General features: G+C 46.0%; 1 pseudogene across 1 annotated transcript; it reads left to right on the top strand.

The window, feature by feature from the left end:
• Positions 1-1426: 1426 nt before the first annotated feature.
• On the top strand, positions 1427-9332 carry LOC308650453 (lymphoid-specific helicase-like; annotated as a pseudogene). The gene is made up of 4 exons: positions 1427-1732; positions 7284-8076; positions 8440-8495; positions 9156-9332. The product of its transcript is annotated as a lymphoid-specific helicase-like (transcript).
• Positions 9333-9552: the final 220 nt, after the last annotated feature.

Genomic DNA, 9552 nt, shown 5'->3' on the forward strand with positions numbered 1-9552 from the left:
GTTGCCCAGGGTCCTCTTTTACCTCCTCAGGGACCTAACATGGGGAGGCAGGGTCCAGGACATCTCTGAAAATCAGAGGTCCCATCCTGTATCTCCAAAATGGCCTTACTCCAGCTGGCTGGAGGTTCTGTCCACACTTTTCTCAGTGTTTGTCCATGGAAACCTCCTTTTGTTTTGCAGATTTTGAGGGTCTTTCTCAAATTTCCCAGCCAGATCCACAGCAAGGTATGGTTTCACCTTGTTCTTCTCCTGCGTATGCTTTTTTGACAGTTCCAACTCCAAATTTCAGACTTTCAGTCTTTTCTTTAGTGATTGTGTAAGTCAAAAAAACAATCCGGAAGAAAACAGAACCAGTAGGAGATTAAATCCACGAACACAATATACTGTATTAAGTACATACATGCGCAGGGTAGGAATTGGCTTACATGCTCGGCCAGTCTGACACACAGAAGGTCAACAGGCTGGAAACACCCAGACAGAAGCTGATGCTGTAGCCTTGAAACAGAATTTCTTTTTCCTCAGAAAAGCCTACTTTGTTCTTAAAATCTTTCAACTAAATAGATGAGGCCTACCTACATTACTGAGAATAATCCCCTTTATTTAAGGTACTTGATTGTAATTGTTAACCACATTCACAAAACACCTTCAGAGAAACATCTGGATCAGTGTTTATGGCCTAATCAAGTTGACACATAAACTAGCACAGTGGTGGACTCTCCTCTATGCTCCGTGTCCTGTTATTTCTGATTTGCTTCCAAGTGGTCAGCAGGCAGCACTGTCTGCCCCTGCTGTTTCTGGACCTCACTGTGGGCAACCTGTGACACAGGGCCTGCATCTATCCAGTGTCATGTGTGGAGCAGAGCCTATGTGTGGTTTTCATGGTCCTTCCTGGTCAGTGGAACCTGAATGGAAGGTCGGGCTCACACCCAGATTTTTGTAAAAGGATCACTGGGACTCAGTTTTCTTCCAAGACTTAGCTCTGGAGTTTAAACAACTTAATTTGGCTCCTTGAAGTCTTCAGCTCTCGGTCAGAGGAAAACCCAAACCACATTCTATTTGCCGGTGTTGTCTGGTGGCCTGCCACGGCTGGTCAAAGGTGTGGCTGTGCTGTCATCGCCCTGTTCCTGATCGCATAGAATGCAAGCCCCCTAATGTCCGATGGTCATCATAGACTGCTAAACACCTAGGTGCGCCTCTCTTTACCATGCTGTTAGTGGACCCTCAGCCTTCCAAGGTGTCTGTGGACCCTCAGTCCTACGATGAAGTCGGTGGACCCTCAGACCTTCCATGCTGTCGGAGGACCCTCAGCCCTTCCGTGAAGTCGGTGGACCCTCAGCCCTTCCGTGAAGTCGGTGGACCCTCAGCCCTTCCGTGAAGTTGGTGGACCCTAATCCTTCCGTGAAGTCAGTGGACCTTCAGTCCTTCAATGAAGACAAGGAATCGGGAAGGGCCGGGAGCCTCGGGCGTGGACGCCGCGCCCAGCGTCCGCTCCCACTCACCGCCGGCCGAGCGCGGCCTCCCCTCGGGAAGCCACCCCGGGGCCGCGGCGAGGGCCGAGCTGTGGGCGCCTCGCGGAGCGGCCCGAGCTGGACGCCCGGGAGGCCTTCCGTGGACGCAGAGCCGGGAGGACGCGGGCGGGCAGCAGCGCTCAGCGCCCACGGCCGTGGCCACGCGGAGTCGTCGCGGGTCCTCAGCTCCCGCCGGGTCGGGTCAGTTGTCGGCTCGGCGCTGGGTGAGTGGACCTGGCCGGCTCCTGACCTCGCAGATGGCGCGAGGGGAGGCAGAGTCTTCAGCCCAGGGACGAAGGCCGCGCCCCGGTGCGGCGGAGGCCAGGTCCACGCGGGGTCCGGCGGGTCTGGGCGGCTCCGGGACCCAGGAAGCGGGAAACGCTGCAGGAGCGAGAGCCTCCCTTTTCCCTCCCAATCTGGAGCGCGGAGGGCGTGCTGGCTCCGTGGCTTAGCTGGTTAAAGCGCCTGTCTAGTAAACAGGAGATCCTGGGTTCGAATCCCAGCGGGGCCTCTCCTTTTGCGCCTTCAGAAACCAGGGCGATGGACTGCTGTAAGTTCCTGCACCTCGTTTCCCACCCACCCAAGTGTTTTGTGTGGATCTGGGGATGGTCTCTCGTTTTCACCAAAAGAAAAGAGGCAAAGTGAATTTGTTGTTGTTGTTGTTTTAGAACCATTTTCTGCGTTTCTGGCTTTACGACATATGATTTCTATTTAGCAAATACAAAAGGAAGCAGGGAAAGCAGAAAGGAAAGTCACCAAATTCCATCTACGAGCGACATGGTAACCTCTGATTATTCTAGTTGCATTCCTGGGGAATTCCCAGACGGTTATTTAGAAAAGTCAACCTTTGCAATGACCGGTATGTCTACTGCTGAGGTCGCTGCAGCCGTGACAACCCAGAGCAGCCCTAAACACGCTGAGAGTACCCATTTTGGAAGGTTGTACTGTGTCCTGAATTTCCTGAATAGGAAAAATCAAAGCGAAAACGAGTACTTGTCACTGTGACTTTAGAAAACGTGTCCAAGAAGCATCCACTTGATTGTCTATCACAGAGCCACGCACACACACCAGAAGGGGCAGATATGAAGGAGGCCTAGTACGGAGAGAGAGAAAGGTTGAGAGGAAAAGAAGTCGGTTTGACTCTTAACAGAGACTCTTCACAAGAAGCACACCACAGAAATGGAATTGCACTGAGAAAGTGGGCAGCCCTCTGCTCCTCTGCCAAGGGCTAGCCCCCAACACCTGGCAAAGGAAGTTGCACTACCCTGGCTTTTGCCTTCAGAGCTCTTTTTTTATGTGGATTATCAAGGATTGAGGTATAATTGCCTGTCCAATCTGTGGAAACAAAGTGTCTCTATCCTTTAGGAATGATTCAGGAAGAAACTTTACTTTTGGGGGAGAATTTCTGCTCCCACCCTGCAGCTTAATTTCCACTTTTCCTTGTTAGCATCAGGCCACAGTGGAAAGGCAGACTCTCTTTTTTTTTAATGGAAAGCATGTTTATTTTTATGTGGTGCTAAGGGATCAAACTCAGTGCCTGGCGAGCACTCTACCACTGAGATACAGCCCCAGAATCTCTTTTTCACTAAGTCTTTCTTCTGCTTATGAAATCCTTTATTCCAGACTCAGGCCTCAGACCTCCCTCAAGTAAGAACACAGGTCACTGATGCAGATATCAAACTACACCATGGCTTTGCCTTGTTACCAAGCCCGCCTTTGTTCCACCCCCTGATACTTTGGGCTTATGGAAATCAATTTCTTGTCATACCCATCAAAAATAGAGCTCAGAAACCATTGGAAAAACTATCAGGTAGTAAAAGATTGTTCAGGAACTGCTCTGCTGGGCCAATATAGCCAAACAGCTTGCCTTATCCTTAACACTATATTCTTCTTCTTAGCAACTGTCAAGAAAACTACCTACTATGACTTTAAGATTGACTTCACTTAGTAGCTGCTGCTACATGCCAATCAGAGTTCATTGGCTCCCTCAGGCACCCAAAATGCCAATGAACTTTCTTTTGTAAACATCTGTATAGATTTCTCTGTTCGAATAAAATCTCCGACCTTTCCCTTGTTCTCCATGCATACCAGAGGCCATGCTGGTCTGTGATTATGTGTCCTGGATGCATCTTATTCTTTGTTCCCAAACAAATTCTTTGTTCCTTTATTGGAAGTCCTCATTATTCTTGTTTATCTCTGACAGGCTCTAGGCTCCAGGGTCTGTATAGGGATGCTTCCAGACAAGTTTCTCTCAACACATTGCATGGTCTCTGCCATTGAGGTAGTGGTACTGGCTACAGAAGTTACAGAATATTCCAGTTGAGGTGTCTCACTCTCTTTCCCAAAAGCCCATAAGTCTTCCTGACTCTTCAAATATTGATAAACCATGAAATCGATTCGTGTGCAGAAGTGTCAAGGGTTTGCAATCAGATGTCTGCTTATCCACTCAGCTGCTACTTGTTGAGGGCCTGTTATGTGACGGGCACCTTGTTCCTCACACATGGGTTATGAGTTCTGTCCTAAAAAGGCTGGTGTGGGGATCAGAGAACTCCAATGTTGATTGTAGGAGAGTGGGATGTGATGCCACTCAGAGTACAGGGACTTTCCAAATGCATAAACTGCATTTGGACACTTAATACAAACTGGATAGAGGTGGAAGGAGGTGGAGAAGACTTCATGGAAGAAATTACAACCAAACTGAGCCATGAGAGAGATGCAGAACTTAGCAGAGCAAGAAAGTAGGCTGTGGAGGGGTGGAATAGATGCTGTGGCAAGAAGCCACGGAGTACAGCTAAGTGGATGCCCAGTTCAGGTGAGTGGAGGCCATTAGGAAGGGATGTGCTCAAGTCTCCCAACTTTTCATTGTCTGGAGATGACCACAGGCTCTTGGGCATCCTCACCTGCAGTCAGATAGATCTGACAGTTGGTAAGTGCCAAGTGTTTCATGCTTTGCTTTAAAAAGACCATGCATTACCAGAGCACTGCAGATGGCATCTGAATTTACAACTTGTGGTCGACAGGGCCTTGAGCTGGGCTGCTAAGGTTCTGCTACGGCAGATGGAGCTAGAAGGGACCCCGAGCCCTATCCTGTCCCCGGCAGCAACTTTCATCTCTTTGCTCTGCATCTGCCACTGTACCAGCTGGTCTCCTCCTGGGGGCTGTTCCTGTGCTGTGTACAGGCCTGGCCAACAGCAGTGTGATGTTTAATTTCACGCCAGGTTGAAGGGTACCAGGGTCCCCAGATTAAATATCGTTTCAGGGTTTATCTGTGAGGGTTTTCCAGATGGGATTAGCATTTGAATCAGTGGCCTCAGTAAACTAGATTGCCCTCCCCCAACCCCCGCTGTTCCGGGCTTCATCCAATCTCTGAGGAGTCTGAATAGAATAAAACCCCTCTCCATGCCCTCACCCACCTCGGCTCCATCCCTTCCTGCCTCTCTTCCCCGGTTCTCAGGCCTTCCTACAAGAACTCAGCTACACCACCTGCCTTCTTAGTCCCAGCTTGCAGAGGACACATCTTGGACCTTCTCACTCCCCCATACCCGTGTGAGCCAGTTCTTTATAGGACATCTCTCCGCATCTCCGTCTCTCAACAGATGATAGATATTGGTTCTGTTTCTTTGGCAGGTTCTAATATAAAAGAGTACTTCATTTATGACAAAATAAAATTACCGTTTCTCAGGCATTTATATTTGGCTGGCATTTGTACAAGCACTTTATATGTACTAAGTCAGGCAATCCTCACAGCACATTTATGAGGCAAGGTTCAATTATATTCTCCATGAAAAGAGGAGGGCACCTAACACAAGGGTGAAGAGTCACTTGCCTGGGAGACTGTGAAGTGGCACAGCCTCTGGCTGAGCCCAGCAGCCTGAATTGGATTGGACCCAGGGTCTGCCCTCATCCGGTATCACCCTGAGGGTTCATTTCCTCCTTTCTCTTATGCTGACGAGGCCAAAGTGGAGACTCAGAATCCCATTCGTTCAACCAGAATGTTGATGTGGGCAGAAATGGAGTGACTGGTGTCCAGTCCGGTGACAAGGGGAAATCTCCATTCCTTTGTTCTTTTCCTGTCTGGTTGATGACAATCTAAAACATACCAATTCACTTTTCTTTCAGTGTATGGATCTGAATTTTGAGGAATTCCAGAAAAAAATAAAGGAGAGGACAGGCCAATTTTGAATATTAATGATCATAAAATAGATTCGCTGTATATTTTGCCTATGAAACCTGGTAGTAGATTAAATTTTCTTTTCTTTTTTTTTTTTTTTTTTTTTTTGGTGTTGAGGATTGAACCCAGGGGTGCTCTACCATCCTACATCCTACATCCACAGCCCTTTTTATTTTTAGATAGGGTCTCACTAACTTGCTTAGGACCTACTAGGATGCTGAGGCTGGTCTCAAATTTGCAATCCTCCTGCTTTGGCCTCCTGGTTAAATTTCCTTTGGAAAAGGGAAGAGTGAAGAGAATTCCAGTCCCTTGAGGTTTTTGATTAATTGGGGCTTTGCAATAAGTTCAAAATAGGAACAATGAATATGCATGTTTGTAATTGTAGCTATTAATGTTCAAGATGAGCAAGTTGGATGTCAGAAATTTGAATTTGGGGGATATTTCTGGAGACTTCACTAAATATGAGCTGCATATTTAAAACATGCTCCTTGGGTCCTGTTCCTGATAGCTATCAGAAAAGGCACATACTTCCAGGGGCAGGATCCTATATACTTATTTGTGAAAAGCTGCTATCCCTTTAATAGACTGTTAGAAAACCTGCTACAAAGTTGTTTTTCTTTTTGTTTCAGATAAGGCTCCTTGGAGAAACTCATGAGGACTAGACTCTATGCTCAGGAATGTTCCCCCTCCCCTTCTTTCATTTGGGCTTATGATCTTAAACTGAGTTTGCCAACCTTTTTGTGAGGCAAACCTCTATATGAGATGACGAATCTTACCTATATGAATATCTAGAGGTTTCCCCAATGAAAGTCCCTCACTTTCTTTGTTCGGAGAAAGCACTACTTTTCAAATTATCTCGAACCCTCTACCTACTTGCTGCAAATAATACGCCAGTCTCCACGCTTTTATCTCCTTTTTGGCTTATGGGCTTTTCACTCATGGCTCTCGGCCATATTCTGAAATTGGTGTAAAATTAGTGGATTGTCAAACTCTTTTGACCTGCAATTTGTTGCTGCACATCTGGGTAATGGAATACTTAGGAAGATGTGCTTTATAGTGGCTACTCGTGAGACCCAACCTGTGAGCCATGGGGGGGGGGGGGCAGGCCAACTCACAGCTGACCTCTATGCAGCAATTAAAAGCACTTGGTCTGGACTTGGGCTAGATGTGCACAGGACATGGTTCAAAATCACAGTGCCAAAGGAATGAAGTAAAATAGAATGACATCTATAATACATTGTGAATTATGAAGATTAAAAATGCATGTATCCTCTAATCTGGCTCTCCGATTGCAGAAGTTTGGTCATTGCTAAACTTTTTGTTGCCAGATGTATTTGATGGCTTGACAAGCTTTGAGTCTTCGTTTGACATCACTAATCTTTCTGAAACCGCTGAAGACATTACAGCCAAAGAAAGAGAACAGAATGTATTGCATATGCTGCACCAGATTCTCACCCCTTTCTTAATGAGAAGACTAAAATCTGATGTTGCTCTTGAAGTTCCTCTTAAATGAGAAGTAATTGTTTATGCACCACTTTTGAAGAAATAAGAAGTCTTTTACGCAGCAATGGTGAATCGCACAATTGCAAATATGTTGGAGTCAGCCATATCTGACTGAATATCCTATAGACCCTGTTACACAAGAGTTTAAGATTGATGAAGAATTAGTAACAAATTCTGGGAAATTCTTAATGTTGAATAGAATGTGCCAGAACTAAAAAAAAAAAAAAAAAAAAAAAGTCACAAGGTGCTGCTTTTTTCACAAATGACAAGAATGTTGGACATTTGGATGGATTACTGCCAACTTAGAAATTTCAACTTTAGCAGGTTGATGGGTCCATGTCTTATTCTGAAAGAGGGGAAAATTTGCACAATTTCAACACAAGTCCAGATGTGGTTAGCTTCTTAGTGAGTACACCAGCTGGTAGCCTGGGCATTAATTTGACTGCAGCAGGTACAGTTATCATTTATGATAGTGATTGGAAACCCCAGTCTGATATTCAGGCCCAGGATCAATGTCATAGAATTGGTTAGACAAAGCCAGTTGTTGTATATCGATTTTTACAGCAAACACTATTGATCAGAAAATTGTGGAAAGAGCAGCTGCTAAAAGAAAACTGGAAAAGTTGATCATTCACAAAAATCATTTCAAAGGTAGTCAATCTGAATTAAATCAATTGAAGAATTTCTTAGATCCCAAGGAATTAAAGAAGTTATTAAAAGTTAGAGATTATGAAAGGGAAGTCAAAGGATCAAGAGAAAAGATCATTAGTGATAAAGATCTTGAGTTGTTGTTAGATCCAAGTGTCATTAATCAAATGAAGGCCTCAGGACCCATTAAAGAGAAGACAGGGATGTTCAAGATACTAGAAAATTCTGAAGATTCCAGTCCTAAATGTAAATGAAAGCTAAAGAATGACTTTTAAAAGTTCTTGTTTACAAAAAACTAAAATAAATAAAAAATAAAAGTTCTTGTTTACAGCTAATAATTTACTTATTGGTTAGGAAATTCAAATTGTCTACTATTTTTTCTTCATTATATCATTTTACATAATGTAACTAGCATCATTGCATAGTTAATAGATCATAATTTTCTGAGCCTTTCTAAGAGGGAAATGCATATTAAGTTTAAAATTCTCAGTTAAAATTTGAGACTGGTTAGTACTCTTGAGTGTGGTCTGATGTGTACTCAACCATTGCCAGATTTATAGAGTCTTCCTGTGAAGTTTAGTAAACTTCTCTTTCCCCCCTTTCTTTTAGCAACACGGTTCATAGGTTTAGGGTACTTCCGTTACGGAGTAGGCTTTGATGTGGGGGTGGGGGGATTATTCTTTCTGTTCTTTAAGTAACAAATTGTTTGATTTTAGAGTCTATAAATAGTTGGTCAAATAAATGTTCATTGTAAGAAAAAAAAAGTGCTCGTATCCAAACCAATTAATACATTTTCTGCAAAAGCTTTGGAAAGAAAGCGATGGCTTTTCCAGTGATCACTCATCGGCCTGGGGAAGTGGGGGGGGGGGGGGGGGAGACCCAGAGAGGATGCTGTAAATAAAGCAAAAGGGCCCCAGGACCGCAGTGATGGTAATAGGCCTGGAACTGAAGAGGAGAGACTAAGGGGAACAAAGATGAGATTTAAACTAGTTGTCGAGCTCTCTTCCAAGCTCAGGGTACTTTAATTCCAGAGCTTGAATAGTTAAAAACAAAGAAACAAACGGGAAAAAAGATTGTAATTCTTTTTTAAGTAGAGCAAGGAGGAAAAGACTAATGTCAGGAGTGGGATTCGAACCCACGCCTCCAGGGGAGACTGCGACCTGAACGCAGCGCCTTAGACCGCTCGGCCATCCTGACGTTGTAAAGCGGCTCCTCGCGACTTACTTCTGTCTCTGCCGAAACGAACTCATTCCTAAAACTCATTTTTCCTCCTTTTCTTAAAACTCTGTAATGCTTCCATTAAAAGCAAAACCGCCACTTCCCAGACCAACCTGAACCGGGCCGGCGGTGCCGAATGGCCCCGGTGCCGCCCCGCGTCGCCGCAGGTGGAAGCGCTGCTCGCCGCCCCCGCGGTGCCCGCCGGGCGAGGGTCACGGGACGAGGCTGCTTCTCCGGCTGGGAGCGGGGCCGCGGATCCCGCGCTTCCCGGTGTGGACGTTTAAAAGTTTAAAATGCAAACACGACGCCGCAGAAACGGCGAGCAGTTCTGTGCGTCCTGAGCCGGGGCAGGGGCGCCCGCCACCAGCCTCCACCGACGCAGGCTCCTGAACACCGTGGGGTCGGCGGCGACCTGCTTCCAGCGCAGTCCGCGGCGGCGGTCAGGGCGGCGAGGGTGGAAGGTCGCTGACCGCTGGCCCGGGAACTGCGCTCCAGCTTCAGACA

This window comes from Spermophilus citellus (genome assembly GCF_964194105.1).
Source record: "Spermophilus citellus genome assembly, chromosome: 5".
Classification (NCBI taxonomy): domain Eukaryota; kingdom Metazoa; phylum Chordata; class Mammalia; order Rodentia; family Sciuridae; genus Spermophilus; species Spermophilus citellus.